Here is a 25,006-nt window from a genome sequence, read left to right as displayed (position 1 = left end):
ATTAAGCTTTTATAAACACAGTCTGATGATTCTTTATTTCTCTCCCTTCTTTTCCTCCTCCTCCATTGTTTATATGTTAGTTGTTTTATTCTGTACTCTTTTGTGTTTCCTTTGACTGCTTTTGTGAGTAGTTGATTTTATTTTTTGCCTTTAGTTAGTATTTCATTGGTCTGCTTTCTTTGCTGTGATTTTATTTTCTCTGGTGGTATCTATTTAGCCTTAGGAGTGCTTCCATCTAGAGCAGTCCCTTTAAAATATCCTGTGGAGGTGGTTGGTGGGAGGCAAATTCCCTCAACTTTTGATTGTCTGGGAATTGTTTAATCCCTCCTTCATATTTAAATGATAATCCTGCTGGATACATTATTCTTCATTCCAGGCCCTTCTGTTTCATTGCATTAAATATATCATACCATTCTCTTCTGGCCTGTAAGGTTTCTGTTGAGAAGTCTGATGATAGCCTGATGGGTTTTCCTTTGTAGGTGACTTTTTCTCTCTCTGGCTGCCTTTAATACTCTGTCCTTGTGTTTGATCTTTGCCATTTTAATTATTATATGTCCTGGTGTTGTCCTCCTTGGGTCCCTTGTGTTGGGAGTTCTGTGGGCCTCCATTTTCTGAGAGACTATTTCGTCCCCTAGTTTGGGGAAGTTTTCAGCAATTATTTCTTCAAAGGCACTTTCTATCCCTTTTTCTCTCTCTTCTTCTTCTGGTACTCCTACAATGCGAATATTGTTCCATTAGCATTGGTCACACAGTTGTCTTAATATTCTTTCATTCCTGGAGATCCTTTTATCTCTCCGTGCCGCAGCTTCTCTGTATTCCTGTTCCCTGATTTCTTTTCCATTTACGGTGTCTTGCATCTCACCCAGTCTGCTCTTAAGTCCTTCCAGAGATTGCTTTATTTCTGTATTCTCCCTCCCTACTTGCTCCTTTAGTTCTTGCATATTTCTCTGCAGGTCCATCAGCATGGTTATGACCTTTATTTTGAATTCTTTTTTCAGGAAGATTGGTTAAATCTATCTCTCCAGACCGTCTCTCAGGGGTTGTCTGGGTAATTCTGGACAGGACCAAATTCTTCTCCCTTTTCATGGCGATAGAGGTAGCTGTAGGCGGTAGCGCATGTGTCAGCTGGGAGAACAAAGTCCTTCCTGTTTGCTGGTCGCCTTGCCCTTCTCCACTGCCTGTGTCCGTTACTGGCACTCCGGGAGCAGCCTCCGGGTTAATCCCCTAAGCTACCGTGGGTGGGGTCGCCGTCAGAGTAGCCCAGAGCCCTGCGGGGAGTGGCAGGCACGCTGGGTGTGCTCTCCTGAAAGAGCGGCGCCCCTTTGTACCCTGCCCCGTTTTCTTCTGCCTGCGCCAAGCTGCTGCGCACCAGCAGCGGCCTTTGGGTCTGGCCCAGGCAGCTACGTGCTGGTAGGAGATTATGGTGGCTGCTGGGGGCGTGGCTGCTCCTGGGCTGCTCCACCACTGCCACTGCCGCAGGCGCGTGCATCTGCTCCCGGGCTGCTTCACCGCCGCCTCAGGCGTAAGCAGCCGCTCCCCGCCCCGGATGCGGGCGGCCTCTCTACGGCTACTGGGCCGCTGTGTCAGGGGCTGTGCCGCCTGGGGAAGGACTGTCATGCCACTTATCACCGTGAGGGGCTTCAGAGCTGCGCTGCCACCCAGGAAGTTAGGGTGCCGGAGTTCCCCGGGATTCCCAGCTGCTAGGCTGAGTGTGCCGGGACGTTTCCATCCAGCTGTGAGGCCTCTGTCCCTTTAAGACTTTCAAAAAGCACTCGCTTTTCTTTTATCCCAGGGGAGCTGTTTGCGGGCACCCGCTCGCAGATTTTGCTTTTCTCTTTCCCTAATATCCAGCACACCATGCAGTGTGCGTCTGCACTCCTGGTACGGGTTACTAGAGCTACTTGTTTAGCCATCCTGGGCTTTCACTCCCTCCTTGCTCCGACTCCTTTCCTCACACCAGGGAGCTGGGGTGGGGGGAGCGCTCAGGTCCCGCCAGGCCGCGGCTTGTATCTTACCCCATTTGTGAGATGCTGAGTTCTCGCAGATGTCGATGTAGCCTGGCTGTTGTACTGTGTCCACTGGTCTCTCTTTTAGGAATAGTTGTATTTGTTGTATTTTCAAAAATATATAATGGTTTTGGGAGGAGATTTCTGCTGCCCTACTCTCGCCGCCATCTTGGCTTCTCCTCTCAATCTGTGTGATTTTGATGTTCATGTGATCTGTGAGTGCTGACATGAAGGAGAATCCAACCAGCCTCAGTGCTGGGATATCTAGTACAGCCCAGGTCTCTCCAGGTGCTCAGGGAGCTGTGCACAAACTCAGGAGATGCCCAGAGCTCACCAGGAGAAACAAAACAAGAAAAAAGGTCACTGAGTTCATTTCTTCCTTCTGAATAGTTTCTTTTCCACCCACTGGCTGCAACATGCAATGAATGCAGTCCCCACCCTCACCTGCCTTATGTACTTGCATATTTGTACTTAAGTTTCAAGATCCTTGAAATGGCTAAGCATTTCAAATTTAACCTTGTCCACATAGAAAGTCCCAGAAGGCTTTTGAGCAGGGATCTGACACAATAGAAGTCACACATACACCTTTTAAAAGTAGATAGTTAGTGGACAGTCTATTTCTTTCCCAAAACAATCACCTTTCTGTTTTTCCCCCACTCTATCAATATTTGTCTAATGAACAAACAAATAAAATGGTGTACGTTTGCCCAGTTAGAAAGTCTAGAACAGATTTTCTGGGAGTCTTAAGGCATAAGAAGTCGTTCATTTATTATTATTATTATTATCATTTTTACCTTTTAACCCCCCTTTACCCATTTCCCCACCGCCCAATTTACACTTGTTCTGTTGACAGTTGTTGAGGGAGATGGTTCAGGCTATCTGCTTCCAAGAAAATGAACTTCCCTTAGCAGGTCCAAGCTGGCATCTTATGTAACGTGCATTGAAGTAACCAAGATAGTGCTCTCACTGTTGATCCCCTCCTTTAGAGCAGCATATGATTCTGGAATAGGAAGAGAGATGTGATGCTCACAAACAAGAGTTATGACTTAGGTAGGTTCCAGCGTTTACAGGCCCAGAGCTGAACTGAACTCAGAGAGGCAGTTATGTTAGGCCTGCAGTTCCCATACAAATGTTGCTTTCTCTGCATATAATGCCGGCTGAGACGTAAGTTTTCCTGAACAGACTGTTGTGAAGTCACCGAATGTTCCCGTTTGGTGGTATCAGATTGAGCTGGCCATTGTCTCGTCATCCTTCTTTCCCAGAGAAAGGGGTGCCATACCTTGAATTCCCCAGGGAATTATTTCTGTGAACTCCTTGTCAAAACTAAGTCAGAGTTGAGCCTCTGTTGGCCAGTGGTCATCTAGTCAACTGCAACAGACACTGGAATAAGCCAGGTGAGGGCAGCAAAGGGCTGATCATGGAGCATGATTTGTGTCCAGTGCCTAATATTTGCCCAGAAGGCAGGTAGATGCAAAGAGATGCATGCCTCATCCAAAGTCTTTACTAGGAAAGCTAAGGTTGCAAAAATTACATGAGAGGGGGAGAGAGTGAAGGATGTGCAGAGAGAAATGAGGCAATTCAGGAGCACAAGCAGAGAAGGAAAATGTAAATGCATGGAGCCAGCCAAACTAAGACTGGAAAACGAGGGAAAGAGCTTTCTGGCACCTGTTTTGAGCCAGGTATTTTATCTGTATTATTCTAAAATGAATACCATTTTTCAATTAGTTACTACGTGTTAGGTATTGTGGTAGCTTGCTAAATGTTTATAAAAATGCATATAAATACATATGCACATGTGTAAATATAAACATGCATATACACATGTAAATATGTAGACATATATGTAAATATATATACACACAGAAGTTATATATATACATATGTTTTACATGTAGTATTTAAGCTGTGAAATCAATCCATGGATAAGGGTTGAGAGAGAAATGTCTCAAGGCCTAAAGCCCGCGCATTCCATTGTTCAGAAGTGAGAGGGAGAACTAGCAACAAGGCCTAAAGAGGAACAGCTAGTTGCTGAAGTATAAACAGACATATATATATATATATATATATATAGTATATATTATATGATCATATATTCTATATATTATATGTAGTATATAGAGCTTCATTGTATAAGTATAGTATATAATTTAGTATTATATATAACATATTTAATTTATAATCCTAAAAAGGCACACAAGGTAGGTATTATTATTCATATTTTCAATAGCTGAGGAAACAGAAATTCAGAGAAGTAATCTTCCGAAGGTTCACAGTATATGGTTAAGCTGATACACAAACTCACAACTTTCTCATTTCAAAACCACACTCTTACAATGGATATAATTAAAAGATGCTACAAAACCCAGTGATATGGGCAATAATAAATTCACCTTTTACCACTGTAGAAATAAAGACCTCTTCTGTAATACAAAAGGAATAATACCCAAATCACTGGGCTTTTGTTTGGATTAAGTTATTTCGTTCAACAGACATTTACTGCATTCCCTTTGTGTGTGTGTGTTGGGCACTACAGAGACTAAGAGGTACGTACACAGTTAGTTCATTGAATTGAATGTGTATGTCACCCACTGAAGGCGTGGACTGCCCAGCAGGTGTGCCTTTCCCTTCTGCCTTCAGAGAGTTAATCAACCCAAAGTCACTAAGCTGGTTAGCAACAGAGTACGGATGAAACCTTTGTTCTAGATAACACCAAAGGCCGTAGACCACAGTTACCAGGTCAGCAGCAAATTAATGAAGGTTCAGAAAGCAGATAATTGGTGAGGTGAAATTAAATGCCCTAGTAAGCTGTGGCCACTGAGATGCCCACTCCACAGTAGAGCCAGATCTCAGATCAGATGTCGCCTGCCCCCTATTAAAAGACAGGGACAAATTACAGATCTTGCTGTTTTGTTTTTTTGACTTTTTACTTCTTTCTATTTTAAGAAATAGATTTTTTTCTTTAACAGCTTCAGTGAGGTATAATTGACATACAGTTGCACATACTTGGGGTACACATTTTGGTGCTTTGGATACACATGCACACCCATGAAACCATCACCAAAATCAAGAAAATGAACATGCCCATCACCCCACAAAAGTTTCCTTGTACCCATTCATCATCTCTCCTCCCGCACACCCACCATCCCGAGGCAACCACTGATCTTCCATATATTTCATCCTGAGATCATTAAGCTTGTTTTCAGAAAATGGAGAGAGAAAGAGACAGAGAAAGTGAGAGAGAGAGAGAGAGAGAGAGAGAGAGAGGAGATAGTGTGTGTGAAGAGGTGGGGTGTGGGGAGGTGGGGGGAGAGGAGGGTGTGTGCATGTGTGGCGGGATGGGGTGTGGGGTGTATATATGTGTGGGGTGGGGGGTAGGGCTGAGGAGACTGGGGGTGTGAGTTAGGGAATGGGGGTTCAGGGGGTGCTGGTGGGGAGGTGTGAGGTGCAGGGAATGGGGAGTGTGGGTGTGAGGACGTCGGTGAGAGGTGTGGGGTTGGGGAGGGTTTGAATTCCTTCTCAGATGAATCAGGTATCTGGTTTGAGTTTGATCCCAAAAGTAGAAATGCAGAGAAGGACTTTCTAGGAGACAAATGATATGCAAAGTTGAAAAGAACGGTTGAGGCATTGTTTGAATTCAGTGCTGGGACCAATCAGGGAGTGTGTGTGAGTTCCTGCATGGGACCAATCAGGGAGTGTGTGTGAGTTCCTGCATGAACAGTTTATTTCCAGTTTCCCACAATTCCTGCAACCCCAACTCAAGCACAAACATGGGGAGAGCAAGTCTTTTCTACCAAGAAGAAACACTGGGACGTTTCCCAGGTGGCTTTTCCACCTAGAGAAAGAGGGAGTGAATAACATTCCTGTCAATGATTCTCATTCCAAGCAATCAGAATCTATGGGGGGTGGCGCCATAGATTGCCCATGAAGATAGCCCAACCACGTGGCCTGGAGCCATTTTGTGCTGGGCTCTGGTTGGCTCCGGTGCAGCGCTCTCCTCGGGGGTGTGAGAACATAGCGGCTGTTCCTGAGGAGAATCGCGAAAGCGTGAGGTTAATTTAATTCTTAATTATCATTGATAGTTGGCTGTTTGTGCTTTTATAGATGGTATGTTTAATGTAATAATATAGTTTAAGAGTATCATAATTATAATATACTTGAACAGTTTGGAGGGCTTTCGCTTTGTGTATTGTGGGTCCTTTACCTGAACTCGGGCACCGTTATGTGACAGTTTGGCGTTTCCCAGGCAGCTTTTCCACTTAGAGAAAGAGGGAGTGGATAACATTCCTGTCAATCATTCTCATTCCAAGCAATCAGAATCTTTAGGGGGTGGAGTCATAGATTGCCCATAAAGATAGCCCAACCACCGTAGCCTGGCGCCATTTTGTGCTTAGCTCTGGTTGGCTCCGGTGCAGCGCTCTCCTCGGGGGTGTGAGAACATAGCGGCTGTTCCTGAGGAGAATCGCGAAAGCGTGAGGTTAATTTCATTCTTAATTATCATTGATAGGTGGCTGTTTGTGCTTCTTATAGATGGTATGTGGAATGTAATAATATAGTTTAAGAGTATCATAATTAATAATATACTTGAACAGTTTGGAGGGCTTTGGATTTGTGTAGTGTGGGTGGTTTACCTGAACTCGTGCACCATTTTGTGACACTGGGGCGTTTCCCATGCGGCTTTTCCACCTCGAGAAAGAGGGAGTGAATAACATTCATTCCAAGCAATCAGAATCTTTGGGGTGTGGAGCCATAGATTGCTCATAAAGATAGCCCAACCACATAGCCTGGGGCCATTTTGTGCTGGGCTCTGGTTGGCTCCGGTGCAGCACTCTCCTCGGGGGGTGTGAGAACATAGCGGCTGTTCCTGAGGAGAATCGTGAAAGCGTAAGGTTAATTTAATTCTTAATTATCATTGATAGTTGGCTATTTGTGCTTCTATAGATGGTATGTGGAATGTAATAATATAGTTTAAGTGTATCATAATTAATAATATACTTGAACAGTTTAGAGGGCTTTGGCTTTGTGTATTGTGGGACCTTTACCAGAACTCGGGCACCGTTCTGTGACAGTGGGGCGTTTCCCAGGCGGCTTTTCCACTTAGAGAAAGAGGGAGTGAATAACATTCCTGTCAATCATTCTCATTCCAAGCCATCAGAATCTATGGGAGGTGGAGCCATAGATTGCCCATTAAGTAGCCTAGCTACGTGGCCTGGAGCCATTTTGTGCTGGGCTCTGGTTGGCTCCGGTGCAGCGCTCTCCTCGGGGGTGTGAGAACATAGCGGCTTTTCCTGAGGAGAATCGCTAAAGGGTAAGGTTGATTTAATTCTTAATTATCATTGAAAGTTGACTATTTGTGCTTTTTATAGATGGTATGTGGAATGTAATCATATAGTTTAAGAGTATCATAATTAATAATATATTTGAACAGTTTGGAGGGCTTTGGCTTTGTGTATTGTGGGTCCTTTACCTGAACCCGGGCACCGTTTTGTGCCTTACATTACATCATGATGGACTAGAATATTTTATTTTATCAAATATTGGTCTTGGTGCCTCTTGTATGTGTTGTCATGGTGCTGTGGTGGTTTCAACTTAAAAATGAGGAAAAAGTGCCATTGCCAGAGCACGTGCAGGACAGTGCTGTGACCGGTAGGGAGCTGATTTTGCCTTTTATTCTACATTTTTGTATGATTATTGTGTCTGTTTTTAATCCCCGATCTTGGTCCTTGTTTGTTGTTTTAAACCTGAGAAGAAATTTCACAGCCTCAGGGCTGTCTTCGAGCGTAGTTTTACATTTCGTTTTTGTTCCTTCAGTATCACTTGGTTAACTTTTGTAGTCAATCCTCTTGTATGCTAACTTAAGAAAAAAGTTTCCTGATATTTTCAGTTTGAAAACGAGGATATTGATGAATCTGATTCGTAAGACTACTTGTTCAGTGACGATCGGCACCTGTAAGGCTGGTTTTGCATTTTTATACAACGTACTTTAGTATTTAATACCGTTGTTCTCACCCAGACGTGGTTCTGATGCTATCCCTGCATTTTTAATTAAAAGTTTGGTGTTCTTTGCACTTGATATTTTAGAAACACAGTGGATGCCCCTAAGTCTGTCTTCAGCCAATATTGGACGCACATTGGCATTTTTAAAATTTTACAAAACAATTGTTTGTCCTCCTTGTGTTCATTGAGTAGCCCCCCGTGTCCGCCCTGTGTGAGTAGCCCCAACCCTTTGTCCATCCAATGTGCGTACCCCGCCACTTTGTCCGCCCCACGTGTGTAGCCCAAACTTTGTCCTCCCCCCACATGAGTAGCGCTCTGTTCTCCCTACATGCGTAGTGCCCCGGGTCCGCCCTGCGTGAATAGCTCCCACTCTTTGTCCGCCCTGCGTGCGTACCGCCCCCTGTCAGCCCTACGTGTGTAGCCCCGCTTGTCCGTCCTGCATGCGTAGTGCCTCCTGGCTGCCCTGCGTGTGTAGTCCCCACCCTTTCTCCTTTCGCTGTGCGTAGCCCTCACCCTTTATCCACATGGTTGATCTTCCTGGAACCGTTAAACCCGTGAAGCACTGAGTGCTGACTTCTGAAGTTAGTAGGGATGGCCTGTTTATAGTAGTGCCCGTTACACCTGACATCTAATGTGTATTCAAGGGGAGAATTAAACTAAAGCAAAACTCTTCTTGTCCTCAACAGAAACCTGAGAACCATAGTCACTGACAAGATGCTGATTCTTGCTTTCAGGTGAAATGGAACCGAGTAAGTTATTTGGTTTATTCTTGATTTTGACTTGAATTATGGGTATTGTTTAGTATCTACAGGGCTGATTGACACCTAACTGGATTATATTTAGAAAACAGAAAGGTGGATTGTTGGTAGGGTTGAAGTCTGCCTCTGCTCTCATTCCTGTGATTTTCTAAGTTACTGTTACTGAATACTGACAGGTACACCAGGAGCTGCTTTTGTATAATCTGCTTAACAACTCAACCTCCCATTTCAATGGTTTACCACCCATAATCCTGCCTGTGTCTTTAGCTATGGTATTGAATACAATAAACTAATTTGAGATTCCCCTTTATAGAAATAAAGGGGCATTGCCTATGAGCCTAAAATAAACTTTCCTGATTCCCCCATGATACTTGGTTAAAGTATGATGAACTTATGGTTCATTTTGAAGGGGCTCCTAAGCCTCTGGAGCAGCAGTCTTACCTGATCTTGTAACCACCAACCGTTTTCAGAAATCCTTCAGGGTAAGGGAAGGAGGACATTTGTCCCAACCACCCACCTCACTGAGTCTCCCAGTTAAGTAACTTTCCTGCTAAACTGTGCTATGCTATCCACCCACAGGCAAATCTCCTTGCAGATGTGTAGAGTCACCACTTCCTCTAGGAGCTTGGATGGAAAAGTCCAGCATTGATCAGTCTGTGGGCCTGTAATGTGAAGAAAATGGAACTGGAACCAAGAGTCATAACTAGCTACAGGAAGAAGTGCATCCCTGTGCAGTGCAGGATGAGGGGTATGGGGCAGAGGCAGAAGAAGTTTGAAGGGTTTTCCGGGGTCTTTAAGAGGTAGGAACAGTGGCAGGGACACGGCACTGCTGACTAGTTCCACAGAAGAGACCTGTTAGCATATAGTTTTTCATAGTATTGTCTAATAATTCTTTGTATTTCTGTGGGGTCCGTCGTGATTTTTCCTTTCTCATATCTGATTCCGTTGATGTGTGTAGATTCTCTTTTTCTCTTAATAAGTCTGGCTTCTGGCTTATCTATTTTGTTTATTTTCTCAAAGGCCAGCTCTTGGTTTCATTGATTTTTTTCTATGGTTTAATTCTCCTCAATTTTATTTATTTCTTCTCTGATCTTTTTTATGTACTTCCTTCTGCTGACTTTAGGCATCATTTGCTCTTCTTTTTCCAATTTCAATAATTGTGACTTTAGGCTATTCATTTGGGATTGCTCTTCCTTCTTTAAATAGGCCTGGATTGCAGTATACTTTCCTCTTAGAACTGCTTTCGCTGCGTCCCACAGAAGATGGGGCTTTATGCTTTCATTGTCGTTTGACTCCATATACTGTTTGATCTCCTTTTTAATTTGGTCATTGATCCATTTATTATTTTTGAGCATGTTGTTAAGCCTCCATGTGTTTGTGAGGCTTTTTGTTTGGTTTGTGCAGTTTATTTCTAGTTTTATGCCTTTGCGGTCTGAGAAGTTGGTTGGTAGAATTTCAATCTTTTTGAATTTACTGAGGCTCTTTTTGTGGCCTAGCACGTGGTCTATTCTGGAAAATGTTCCATGTGCACTTGAGAAGTATGCATATCCTGCTGCTTTTGGGTGTAGAGTTCTGTAGATGGCTGTTAAGTCCATCTGTTGTAGGGTGTTGTTCAGTGTCTCTGTGTCCTTACTTATTGTCTGTCTGGTGGATCTGTCCTTTGGAGTGAGTGGTGTGTTGAAGTCTCCTAGAACGAATGCTTTGCATTCTATTTTCTCCTTTAATTCTGTTAGTATTTATTTCACATATGTTAGTGCTCCTGTGTTGGGTGCATATATATTTATAATGGTTATATCCTCTTTTTGGACTGACCCCTTTATCATTATCTAATGTCCTTTTTTATCTCTTGTTACTTTCTTTGTTTTGAAGTCTACTTTGCCTGATATTAGTACTGCAACACCTGGTTTTCTCTCCCTATTATTTGGATGTGCTATCCTTTTCCATCCATTGACTTTTAGTCTGTGTCTGTCTTTGGGTTTGAGGTGAGTCTCTTGTAAGCAGCATATAGATGGGCCTTGCTTTTTTATCCATTCTGTTACTCTGTGTCTTTTGAATGGTGGATTCAGTCCACTTAAATTTAGGGTGATTTTTGAAAGATATGTTCTAATTGCCATTGCAGTCTTTAGACTCGTGATTACCGAAGGGTCACCTTCTTTACTATCTAGCCGTCTAACTTAACTCTCTTATTAAGCTTTTATAAACACAGTCTGATGATTCTTTATTTCTCTCCCTTCTTTTCCTCCTCCTCCATTGTTTATATGTTAGTTGTTTTATTCTGTACTCTTTTGTGTTTCCTTTGACTGCTTTTGTGAGTAGTTGATTTTATTTTTTGCCTTTAGTTAGTATTTCATTGGTCTGCTTTCTTTGCTGTGATTTTATTTTCTCTGGTGGTATCTATTTAGCCTTAGGAGTGCTTCCATCTAGAGCAGTCCCTTTAAAATATCCTGTGGAGGTGGTTGGTGGGAGGCAAATTCCCTCAACTTTTGATTGTCTGGGAATTGTTTAATCCCTCCTTCATATTTAAATGATAATCCTGCTGGATACATTATTCTTCATTCCAGGCCCTTCTGTTTCATTGCATTAAATATATCATACCATTCTCTTCTGGCCTGTAAGGTTTCTGTTGAGAAGTCTGATGATAGCCTGATGGGTTTTCCTTTGTAGGTGACTTTTTCTCTCTCTGGCTGCCTTTAATACTCTGTCCTTGTGTTTGATCTTTGCCATTTTAATTATTATATGTCCTGGTGTTGTCCTCCTTGGGTCCCTTGTGTTGGGAGTTCTGTGGGCCTCCATTTTCTGAGAGACTATTTCGTCCCCTAGTTTGGGGAAGTTTTCAGCAATTATTTCTTCAAAGGCACTTTCTATCCCTTTTTCTCTCTCTTCTTCTTCTGGTACTCCTACAATGCGAATATTGTTCCATTAGCATTGGTCACACAGTTGTCTTAATATTCTTTCATTCCTGGAGATCCTTTTATCTCTCCGTGCCGCAGCTTCTCTGTATTCCTGTTCCCTGATTTCTTTTCCATTTACGGTGTCTTGCATCTCACCCAGTCTGCTCTTAAGTCCTTCCAGAGATTGCTTTATTTCTGTATTCTCCCTCCCTACTTGCTCCTTTAGTTCTTGCATATTTCTCTGCAGGTCCATCAGCATGGTTATGACCTTTATTTTGAATTCTTTTTTCAGGAAGATTGGTTAAATCTATCTCTCCAGACCGTCTCTCAGGGGTTGTCTGGGTAATTCTGGACAGGACCAAATTCTTCTCCCTTTTCATGGCGATAGAGGTAGCTGTAGGCGGTAGCGCATGTGTCAGCTGGGAGAACAAAGTCCTTCCTGTTTGCTGGTCGCCTTGCCCTTCTCCACTGCCTGTGTCCGTTACTGGCACTCCGGGAGCAGCCTCCGGGTTAATCCCCTAAGCTACCGTGGGTGGGGTCGCCGTCAGAGTAGCCCAGAGCCCTGCGGGGAGTGGCAGGCACGCTGGGTGTGCTCTCCTGAAAGAGCGGCGCCCCTTTGTACCCTGCCCCGTTTTCTTCTGCCTGCGCCAAGCTGCTGCGCACCAGCAGCGGCCTTTGGGTCTGGCCCAGGCAGCTACGTGCTGGTAGGAGATTATGGTGGCTGCTGGGGGCGTGGCTGCTCCTGGGCTGCTCCACCACTGCCACTGCCGCAGGCGCGTGCATCTGCTCCCGGGCTGCTTCACCGCCGCCTCAGGCGTAAGCAGCCGCTCCCCGCCCCGGATGCGGGCGGCCTCTCTACGGCTACTGGGCCGCTGTGTCAGGGGCTGTGCCGCCTGGGGAAGGACTGTCATGCCACTTATCACCGTGAGGGGCTTCAGAGCTGCGCTGCCACCAGGAAGTTAGGGTGCCGGAGTTCCCCGGGATTCCCAGCTGCTAGGCTGAGTGTGCCGGGACGTTTCCATCCAGCTGTGAGGCCTCTGTCCCTTTAAGACTTTCAAAAAGCACTCGCTTTTCTTTTATCCCAGGGGAGCTGTTTTGCGGGCACCCGCTCGCAGATTTTGCTTTTCTCTTTCCCTAATATCCAGCACACCATGCAGTGTGCGTCTGCACTCCTGGTACGGATTACTAGAGCTACTTGTTTAGCCATCCTGGGCTTTCACTCCCTCCTTGCTCCGACTCCTTTCCTCACACCAGGGAGCTGGGGTGGGGGGAGCGCTCAGGTCCCGCCAGGCCGCGGCTTGTATCTTACCCCATTTGTGAGATGCTGAGTTCTCGCAGATGTCGATGTAGCCTGGCTGTTGTACTGTGTCCACTGGTCTCTCTTTTTAGGGAAATAGTTGTATTTGTTGTATTTTCAAAAATATATAATGGTTTTGGGAGGAGATTTCTGCTGCCCTACTCTCGCCGCCATCTTGGCTTCTCCTCTCAATCTGTGTGATTTTGATGTTCATGTGATCTGTGAGTGCTGACATGAAGGAGAATCCAACCAGCCTCAGTGCTGGGATATCTAGTACAGCCCAGGTCTCTCCAGGTGCTCAGGGAGCTGTGCACAAACTCAGGAGATGCCCAGAGCTCACCAGGAGAAACAAAACAAGAAAAAAGGTCACTGAGTTCATTTCTTCCTTCTGAATAGTTTTCTTTTCCACCCACTGGCTGCAACATGCAATGAATGCAGTCCCCACCCTCACCTGCCTTATGTACTTGCATATTTGTACTTAAGTTTCAAGATCCTTGAAATGGCTAAGCATTTCAAATTTAACCTTGTCCACATAGAAAGTCCCAGAAGGCTTTTGAGCAGGGATCTGACACAATAGAAGTCACACATACACCTTTTAAAAGTAGATAGTTAGTGGACAGTCTATTTCTTTCCCAAAACAATCACCTTTCTGTTTTTCCCCCACTCTATCAATATTTGTCTAATGAACAAACAAATAAAATGGTGTACGTTTGCCCAGTTAGAAAGTCTAGAACAGATTTTCTGGGAGTCTTAAGGCATAAGAAGTCGTTCATTTATTATTATTATTATTATCATTTTTACCTTTTAACCCCCCTTTACCCATTTCCCCACCGCCCAATTTACACTTGTTCTGTTGACAGTTGTTGAGGGAGATGGTTCAGGCTATCTGCTTCCAAGAAAATGAACTTCCCTTAGCAGGTCCAAGCTGGCATCTTATGTAACGTGCATTGAAGTAACCAAGATAGTGCTCTCACTGTTGATCCCCTCCTTTAGAGCAGCATATGATTCTGGAATAGGAAGAGAGATGTGATGCTCACAAACAAGAGTTATGACTTAGGTAGGTTCCAGCGTTTACAGGCCCAGAGCTGAACTGAACTCAGAGAGGCAGTTATGTTAGGCCTGCAGTTCCCATACAAATGTTGCTTTCTCTGCATATAATGCCGGCTGAGACGTAAGTTTTCCTGAACAGACTGTTGTGAAGTCACCGAATGTTCCCGTTTGGTGGTATCAGATTGAGCTGGCCATTGTCTCGTCATCCTTCTTTCCCAGAGAAAGGGGTGCCATACCTTGAATTCCCCAGGGAATTATTTCTGTGAACTCCTTGTCAAAACTAAGTCAGAGTTGAGCCTCTGTTGGCCAGTGGTCATCTAGTCAACTGCAACAGACACTGGAATAAGCCAGGTGAGGGCAGCAAAGGGCTGATCATGGAGCATGATTTGTGTCCAGTGCCTAATATTTGCCCAGAAGGCAGGTAGATGCAAAGAGATGCATGCCTCATCCAAAGTCTTTACTAGGAAAGCTAAGGTTGCAAAAATTACATGAGAGGGGGAGAGAGTGAAGGATGTGCAGAGAGAAATGAGGCAATTCAGGAGCACAAGCAGAGAAGGAAAATGTAAATGCATGGAGCCAGCCAAACTAAGACTGGAAAACGAGGGAAAGAGCTTTCTGGCACCTGTTTTGAGCCAGGTATTTTATCTGTATTATTCTAAAATGAATACCATTTTTCAATTAGTTACTACGTGTTAGGTATTGTGGTAGCTTGCTAAATGTTTATAAAAATGCATATAAATACATATGCACATGTGTAAATATAAACATGCATATACACATGTAAATATGTAGACATATATGTAAATATATATACACACAGAAGTTATATATATACATATGTTTTACATGTAGTATTTAAGCTGTGAAATCAATCCATGGATAAGGGTTGAGAGAGAAATGTCTCAAGGCCTAAAGCCCGCGCATTCCATTGTTCAGAAGTGAGAGGGAGAACTAGCAACAAGGCCTAAAGAGGAACAGCTAGTTGCTGAAGTATAAACAGACATATATATATATATATATATATAGTATATATTATATGATCATATATTCTATATATTATATGTAGTATATAGAGCTTCATTGTATAAGTATAGTATATAATTTAGTATTATATATAACATATTTAATTTATAATCCTAAAAAGGCACACAAGGTAGGTATTATTATTCATATTTTCAATAGCTGAGGAAACAGAAATTCAGAGAAGTAATCTTCCGAAGGTTCACAGTATATGGTTAAGCTGATACACAAACTCACAACTTTCTCATTTCAAAACCACACTCTTACAATGGATATAATTAAAAGATGCTACAAAACCCAGTGATATGGGCAATAATAAATTCACCTTTTACCACTGTAGAAATAAAGACCTCTTCTGTAATACAAAAGGAATAATACCCAAATCACTGGGCTTTTGTTTGGATTAAGTTATTTCGTTCAACAGACATTTACTGCATTCCCTTTGTGTGTGTGTGTTGGGCACTACAGAGACTAAGAGGTACGTACACAGTTAGTTCATTGAATTGAATGTGTATGTCACCCACTGAAGGCGTGGACTGCCCAGCAGGTGTGCCTTTCCCTTCTGCCTTCAGAGAGTTAATCAACCCAAAGTCACTAAGCTGGTTAGCAACAGAGTACGGATGAAACCTTTGTTCTAGATAACACCAAAGGCCGTAGACCACAGTTACCAGGTCAGCAGCAAATTAATGAAGGTTCAGAAAGCAGATAATTGGTGAGGTGAAATTAAATGCCCTAGTAAGCTGTGGCCACTGAGATGCCCACTCCACAGTAGAGCCAGATCTCAGATCAGATGTCGCCTGCCCCCTATTAAAAGACAGGGACAAATTACAGATCTTGCTGTTTTGTTTTTTTGACTTTTTACTTCTTTCTATTTTAAGAAATAGATTTTTTTCTTTAACAGCTTCAGTGAGGTATAATTGACATACAGTTGCACATACTTGGGGTACACATTTTGGTGCTTTGGATACACATGCACACCCATGAAACCATCACCAAAATCAAGAAAATGAACATGCCCATCACCCCACAAAAGTTTCCTTGTACCCATTCATCATCTCTCCTCCCGCACACCCACCATCCCAAGGCAACCACTGATCTTCCATATATTTCATCCTGAGATCATTAAGCTTGTTTTCAGAAAATGGAGAGAGAAAGAGACAGAGAAAGTGAGAGAGAGAGAGAGAGAGAGAGAGAGAGAGGAGATAGTGTGTGTGAAGAGGTGGGGTGTGGGGAGGTGGGGGGAGAGGAGGGTGTGTGCATGTGTGGCGGGATGGGGTGTGGGGTGTATATATGTGTGGGGTGGGGGGTAGGGCTGAGGAGACTGGGGGTGTGAGTTAGGGAATGGGGGTTCAGGGGGTGCTGGTGGGGAGGTGTGAGGTGCAGGGAATGGGGAGTGTGGGTGTGAGGACGTCGGTGAGAGGTGTGGGGTTGGGGAGGGTTTGAATTCCTTCTCAGATGAATCAGGTATCTGGTTTGAGTTTGATCCCAAAAGTAGAAATGCAGAGAAGGACTTTCTAGGAGACAAATGATATGCAAAGTTGAAAAGAACGGTTGAGGCATTGTTTGAATTCAGTGCTGGGACCAATCAGGGAGTGTGTGTGAGTTCCTGCATGGGACCAATCAGGGAGTGTGTGTGAGTTCCTGCATGAACAGTTTATTTCCAGTTTCCCACAATTCCTGCAACCCCAACTCAAGCACAAACATGGGGAGAGCAAGTCTTTTCTACCAAGAAGAAACACTGGGACGTTTCCCAGGTGGCTTTTCCACCTAGAGAAAGAGGGAGTGAATAACATTCCTGTCAATGATTCTCATTCCAAGCAATCAGAATCTATGGGGGGTGGCGCCATAGATTGCCCATGAAGATAGCCCAACCACGTGGCCTGGAGCCATTTTGTGCTGGGCTCTGGTTGGCTCCGGTGCAGCGCTCTCCTCGGGGGTGTGAGAACATAGCGGCTGTTCCTGAGGAGAATCGCGAAAGCGTGAGGTTAATTTAATTCTTAATTATCATTGATAGTTGGCTGTTTGTGCTTTTATAGATGGTATGTTTAATGTAATAATATAGTTTAAGAGTATCATAATTATAATATACTTGAACAGTTTGGAGGGCTTTCGCTTTGTGTATTGTGGGTCCTTTACCTGAACTCGGGCACCGTTATGTGACAGTTTGGCGTTTCCCAGGCAGCTTTTCCACTTAGAGAAAGAGGGAGTGGATAACATTCCTGTCAATCATTCTCATTCCAAGCAATCAGAATCTTTAGGGGGTGGAGTCATAGATTGCCCATAAAGATAGCCCAACCACCGTAGCCTGGCGCCATTTTGTGCTTAGCTCTGGTTGGCTCCGGTGCAGCGCTCTCCTCGGGGGTGTGAGAACATAGCGGCTGTTCCTGAGGAGAATCGCGAAAGCGTGAGGTTAATTTCATTCTTAATTATCATTGATAGGTGGCTGTTTGTGCTTCTTATAGATGGTATGTGGAATGTAATAATATAGTTTAAGAGTATCATAATTAATAATATACTTGAACAGTTTGGAGGGCTTTGGATTTGTGTAGTGTGGGTGGTTTACCTGAACTCGTGCACCATTTTGTGACACTGGGGCGTTTCCCATGCGGCTTTTCCACCTCGAGAAAGAGGGAGTGAATAACATTCATTCCAAGCAATCAGAATCTTTGGGGTGTGGAGCCATAGATTGCTCATAAAGATAGCCCAACCACATAGCCTGGGGCCATTTTGTGCTGGGCTCTGGTTGGCTCCGGTGCAGCACTCTCCTCGGGGGGTGTGAGAACATAGCGGCTGTTCCTGAGGAGAATCGTGAAAGCGTAAGGTTAATTTAATTCTTAATTATCATTGATAGTTGGCTATTTGTGCTTCTATAGATGGTATGTGGAATGTAATAATATAGTTTAAGTGTATCATAATTAATAATATACTTGAACAGTTTAGAGGGCTTTGGCTTTGTGTATTGTGGGACCTTTACCAGAACTCGGGCACCGTTCTGTGACAGTGGGGCGTTTCCCAGGCGGCTTTTCCACTTAGAGAAAGAGGGAGTGAATAACATTCCTGTCAATCATTCTCATTCCAAGCCATCAGAATCTATGGGAGGTGGAGCCATAGATTGCCCATTAAGTAGCCTAGCTACGTGGCCTGGAGCCATTTTGTGCTGGGCTCTGGTTGGCTCCGGTGCAGCGCTCTCCTCGGGGGTGTGAGAACATAGCGGCTTTTCCTGAGGAGAATCGCTAAAGGGTAAGGTTGATTTAATTCTTAATTATCATTGAAAGTTGACTATTTGTGCTTTTTATAGATGGTATGTGGAATGTAATCATATAGTTTAAGAGTATCATAATTAATAATATATTTGAACAGTTTGGAGGGCTTTGGCTTTGTGTATTGTGGGTCCTTTACCTGAACCCGGGCACCGTTTTGTGCCTTACATTACATCATGATGGACTAGAATATTTTATTTTATCAAATATTGGTCTTGGTGCCTCTTGTATGTGTTGTCATGGTGCTGTGGTGGTTTCAACTTAAAAATGAGGAAAAAGTGCCATTGCCAGAGCACGTGCAGGACAGTGCTGTGACCGGTAGGGAGCTGATTTTGCCTTTTATTCTACATTTTTGTATGATTATTGTGTCTGTTTTTAATCCCCGATCTTGGTCCTTGTTTGTTGTTTTAAACCTGAGAAGAAATTTCACAGCCTCAGGGCTGTCTTCGAGCGTAGTTTTACATTTCGTTTTTGTTCCTTCAGTATCACTTGGTTAACTTTTGTAGTCAATCCTCTTGTATGCTAACTTAAGAAAAAAGTTTCCTGATATTTTCAGTTTGAAAACGAGGATATTGATGAATCTGATTCGTAAGACTACTTGTTCAGTGACGATCGGCACCTGTAAGGCTGGTTTTGCATTTTTATACAACGTACTTTAGTATTTAATACCGTTGTTCTCACCCAGACGTGGTTCTGATGCTATCCCTGCATTTTTAATTAAAAGTTTGGTGTTCTTTGCACTTGATATTTTAGAAACACAGTGGATGCCCCTAAGTCTGTCTTCAGCCAATATTGGACGCACATTGGCATTTTTAAAATTTTACAAAACAATTGTTTGTCCTCCTTGTGTTCATTGAGTAGCCCCCCGTGTCCGCCCTGTGTGAGTAGCCCCAACCCTTTGTCCATCCAATGTGCGTACCCCGCCACTTTGTCCGCCCCACGTGTGTAGCCCAAACTTTGTCCTCCCCCCACATGAGTAGCGCTCTGTTCTCCCTACATGCGTAGTGCCCCGGGTCCGCCCTGCGTGAATAGCTCCCACTCTTTGTCCGCCCTGCGTGCGTACCGCCCCCTGTCAGCCCTACGTGTGTAGCCCCGCTTGTCCGTCCTGCATGCGTAGTGCCTCCTGGCTGCCCTGCGTGTGTAGTCCCCACCCTTTCTCCTTTCGCTGTGCGTAGCCCTCACCCTTTATCCACATGGTTGATCTTCCTGGAACCGTTAAACCCGTGAAGCACTGAGTGCTGACTTCTGAAGTTAGTAGGGATGGCCTGTTTATAGTAGTGCCCGTTACACCTGACATCTAATGTGTATTCAAGGGGAGAATTAAACTAAAGCAAAACTCTTCTTGTCCTCAACAGAAACCTGAGAACCATAGTCACTGACAAGATGCTGATTCTTGCTTTCAGGTGAAATGGAACCGAGTAAGTTATTTGGTTTATTCTTGATTTTGACTTGAATTATGGGTATTGTTTAGTATCTACAGGGCTGATTGACACCTAACTGGATTATATTTAGAAAACAGAAAGGTGGATTGTTGGTAGGGTTGAAGTCTGCCTCTGCTCTCATTCCTGTGATTTTCTAAGTTACTGTTACTGAATACTGACAGGTACACCAGGAGCTGCTTTTGTATAATCTGCTTAACAACTCAACCTCCCATTTCAATGGTTTACCACCCATAATCCTGCCTGTGTCTTTAGCTATGGTATTGAATACAATAAACTAATTTGAGATTCCCCTTTATAGAAATAAAGGGGCATTGCCTATGAGCCTAAAATAAACTTTCCTGATTCCCCCATGATACTTGGTTAAAGTATGATGAACTTATGGTTCATTTTGAAGGGGCTCCTAAGCCTCTGGAGCAGCAGTCTTACCTGATCTTGTAACCACCAACCGTTTTCAGAAATCCTTCAGGGTAAGGGAAGGAGGACATTTGTCCCAACCACCCACCTCACTGAGTCTCCCAGTTAAGTAACTTTCCTGCTAAACTGTGCTATGCTATCCACCCACAGGCAAATCTCCTTGCAGATGTGTAGAGTCACCACTTCCTCTAGGAGCTGGGATGGAAAAGTCCAGCATTGATCAGTCTGTGGGCCTGTAATGTGAAGAAAATGGAACTGGAACCAAGAGTCATAACTAGCTACAGGAAGAAGTGCATCCCTGTGCAGTGCAGGATGAGGGGTATGGGGCAGAGGCAGAAGAAGTTTGAAGGGTTTTCCGGGGTCTTTAAGAGGTAGGAACAGTGGCAGGGACACGGCACTGCTGACTAGTTCCACAGAAGAGACCTGTTAGCATATAGTTTTTCATAGTATTGTCTAATAATTCTTTGTATTTCTGTGGGGTCCGTCGTGATTTTTCCTTTCTCATATCTGATTCCGTTGATGTGTGTAGATTCTCTTTTTCTCTTAATAAGTCTGGCTTCTGGCTTATCTATTTTGTTTATTTTCTCAAAGGCCAGCTCTTGGTTTCATTGATTTTTTTCTATGGTTTAATTCTCCTCAATTTTATTTATTTCTTCTCTGATCTTTTTTATGTACTTCCTTCTGCTGACTTTAGGCATCATTTGCTCTTCTTTTTCCAATTTCAATAATTGTGACTTTAGGCTATTCATTTGGGATTGCTCTTCCTTCTTTAAATAGGCCTGGATTGCAGTATACTTTCCTCTTAGAACTGCTTTCGCTGCGTCCCACAGAAGATGGGGCTTTATGCTTTCATTGTCGTTTGACTCCATATACTGTTTGATCTCCTTTTTAATTTGGTCATTGATCCATTTATTATTTTTGAGCATGTTGTTAAGCCTCCATGTGTTTGTGAGGCTTTTTGTTTGGTTTGTGCAGTTTATTTCTAGTTTTATGCCTTTGCGGTCTGAGAAGTTGGTTGGTAGAATTTCAATCTTTTTGAATTTACTGAGGCTCTTTTTGTGGCCTAGCACGTGGTCTATTCTGGAAAATGTTCCATGTGCACTTGAGAAGTATGCATATCCTGCTGCTTTTGGGTGTAGAGTTCTGTAGATGGCTGTTAAGTCCATCTGTTGTAGGGTGTTGTTCAGTGTCTCTGTGTCCTTACTTATTGTCTGTCTGGTGGATCTGTCCTTTGGAGTGAGTGGTGTGTTGAAGTCTCCTAGAACGAATGCTTTGCATTCTATTTTCTCCTTTAATTCTGTTAGTATTTATTTCACATATGTTAGTGCTCCTGTGTTGGGTGCATATATATTTATAATGGTTATATCCTCTTTTTGGACTGACCCCTTTATCATTATCTAATGTCCTTTTTTATCTCTTGTTACTTTCTTTGTTTTGAAGTCTACTTTGCCTGATATTAGTACTGCAACACCTGGTTTTCTCTCCCTATTATTTGGATGTGCTATCCTTTTCCATCCATTGACTTTTAGTCTGTGTCTGTCTTTGGGTTTGAGGTGAGTCTCTTGTAAGCAGCATATAGATGGGCCTTGCTTTTTTATCCATTCTGTTACTCTGTGTCTTTTGAATGGTGGATTCAGTCCACTTAAATTTAGGGTGATTTTTGAAAGATATGTTCTAATTGCCATTGCAGTCTTTAGACTCGTGATTACCGAAGGGTCACCTTCTTTACTATCTAGCCGTCTAACTTAACTCTCTTATTAAGCTTTTATAAACACAGTCTGATGATTCTTTATTTCTCTCCCTTCTTTTCCTCCTCCTCCATTGTTTATATGTTAGTTGTTTTATTCTGTACTCTTTTGTGTTTCCTTTGACTGCTTTTGTGAGTAGTTGATTTTATTTTTTGCCTTTAGTTAGTATTTCATTGGTCTGCTTTCTTTGCTGTGATTTTATTTTCTCTGGTGGTATCTATTTAGCCTTAGGAGTGCTTCCATCTAGAGCAGTCCCTTTAAAATATCCTGTGGAGGTGGTTGGTGGGAGGCAAATTCCCTCAACTTTTGATTGTCTGGGAATTGTTTAATCCCTCCTTCATATTTAAATGATAATCCTGCTGGATACATTATTCTTCATTCCAGGCCCTTCTGTTTCATTGCATTAAATATATCATACCATTCTCTTCTGGCCTGTAAGGTTTCTGTTGAGAAGTCTGATGATAGCCTGATGGGTTTTCCTTTGTAGGTGACTTTTTCTCTCTCTGGCTGCCTTTAATACTCTGTCCTTGTGTTTGATCTTTGCCATTTTAATTATTATATGTCCTGGTGTTGTCCTCCTTGGGTCCCTTGTGTTGGGAGTTCTGTGGGCCTCCATTTTCTGAGAGACTATTTCGTCCCCTAGTTTGGGGAAGTTTTCAGCAATTATTTCTTCAAAGGCACTTTCTATCCCTTTTTCTCTCTCTTCTTCTTCTGGTACTCCTACAATGCGAATATTGTTCCATTAGCATTGGTCACACAGTTGTCTTAATATTCTTTCATTCCTGGAGATCCTTTTATCTCTCCGTGCCGCAGCTTCTCTGTATTCCTGTTCCCTGATTTCTTTTCCATTTACGGTGTCTTGCATCTCACCCAGTCTGCTCTTAAGTCCTTCCAGAGATTGCTTTATTTCTGTATTCTCCCTCCCTACTTGCTCCTTTAGTTCTTGCATATTTCTCTGCAGGTCCATCAGCATGGTTATGACCTTTATTTTGAATTCTTTTTTCAGGAAGATTGGTTAAATCTATCTCTCCAGACCGTCTCTCAGGGGTTGTCTGGGTAATTCTGGACAGGACCAAATTCTTCTCCCTTTTCATGGCGATAGAGGTAGCTGTAGGCGGTAGCGCATGTGTCAGCTGGGAGAACAAAGTCCTTCCTGTTTGCTGGTCGCCTTGCCCTTCTCCACTGCCTGTGTCCGTTACTGGCACTCCGGGAGCAGCCTCCGGGTTAATCCCCTAAGCTACCGTGGGTGGGGTCGCCGTCAGAGTAGCCCAGAGCCCTGCGGGGAGTGGCAGGCACGCTGGGTGTGCTCTCCTGAAAGAGCGGCGCCCCTTTGTACCCTGCCCCGTTTTCTTCTGCCTGCGCCAAGCTGCTGCGCACCAGCAGCGGCCTTTGGGTCTGGCCCAGGCAGCTACGTGCTGGTAGGAGATTATGGTGGCTGCTGGGGGCGTGGCTGCTCCTGGGCTGCTCCACCACTGCCACTGCCGCAGGCGCGTGCATCTGCTCCCGGGCTGCTTCACCGCCGCCTCAGGCGTAAGCAGCCGCTCCCCGCCCCGGATGCGGGCGGCCTCTCTACGGCTACTGGGCCGCTGTGTCAGGGGCTGTGCCGCCTGGGGAAGGACTGTCATGCCACTTATCACCGTGAGGGGCTTCAGAGCTGCGCTGCCACCCAGGAAGTTAGGGTGCCGGAGTTCCCCGGGATTCCCAGCTGCTAGGCTGAGTGTGCCGGGACGTTTCCATCCAGCTGTGAGGCCTCTGTCCCTTTAAGACTTTCAAAAAGCACTCGCTTTTCTTTTATCCCAGGGGAGCTGTTTGCGGGCACCCGCTCGCAGATTTTGCTTTTCTCTTTCCCTAATATCCAGCACACCATGCAGTGTGCGTCTGCACTCCTGGTACGGGTTACTAGAGCTACTTGTTTAGCCATCCTGGGCTTTCACTCCCTCCTTGCTCCGACTCCTTTCCTCACACCAGGGAGCTGGGGTGGGGGGAGCGCTCAGGTCCCGCCAGGCCGCGGCTTGTATCTTACCCCATTTGTGAGATGCTGAGTTCTCGCAGATGTCGATGTAGCCTGGCTGTTGTACTGTGTCCACTGGTCTCTCTTTTAGGAATAGTTGTATTTGTTGTATTTTCAAAAATATATGATGGTTTTGGGAGGAGATTTCTGCTGCCCTACTCTCGCCGCCATCTTGGCTTCTCCTCTCAATCTGTGTGATTTTGATGTTCATGTGATCTGTGAGTGCTGACATGAAGGAGAATCCAACCAGCCTCAGTGCTGGGATATCTAGTACAGCCCAGGTCTCTCCAGGTGCTCAGGGAGCTGTGCACAAACTCAGGAGATGCCCAGAGCTCACCAGGAGAAACAAAACAAGAAAAAAGGTCACTGAGTTCATTTCTTCCTTCTGAATAGTTTCTTTTCCACCCACTGGCTGCAACATGCAATGAATGCAGTCCCCACCCTCACCTGCCTTATGTACTTGCATATTTGTACTTAAGTTTCAAGATCCTTGAAATGGCTAAGCATTTCAAATTTAACCTTGTCCACATAGAAAGTCCCAGAAGGCTTTTGAGCAGGGATCTGACACAATAGAAGTCACACATACACCTTTTAAAAGTAGATAGTTAGTGGACAGTCTATTTCTTTCCCAAAACAATCACCTTTCTGTTTTTCCCCCACTCTATCAATATTTGTCTAATGAACAAACAAATAAAATGGTGTACGTTTGCCCAGTTAGAAAGTCTAGAACAGATTTTCTGGGAGTCTTAAGGCATAAGAAGTCGTTCATTTATTATTATTATTATTATCATTTTTACCTTTTAACCCCCCTTTACCCATTTCCCCACCGCCCAATTTACACTTGTTCTGTTGACAGTTGTTGAGGGAGATGGTTCAGGCTATCTGCTTCCAAGAAAATGAACTTCCCTTAGCAGGTCCAAGCTGGCATCTTATGTAACGTGCATTGAAGTAACCAAGATAGTGCTCTCACTGTTGATCCCCTCCTTTAGAGCAGCATATGATTCTGGAATAGGAAGAGAGATGTGATGCTCACAAACAAGAGTTATGACTTAGGTAGGTTCCAGCGTTTACAGGCCCAGAGCTGAACTGAACTCAGAGAGGCAGTTATGTTAGGC

Source organism: Manis pentadactyla, chromosome X (assembly GCF_030020395.1).
Source record: "Manis pentadactyla isolate mManPen7 chromosome X, mManPen7.hap1, whole genome shotgun sequence".
Lineage (NCBI taxonomy): Eukaryota > Metazoa > Chordata > Mammalia > Pholidota > Manidae > Manis > Manis pentadactyla.
Note: the sequence above shows the minus strand (reverse complement) of the source record.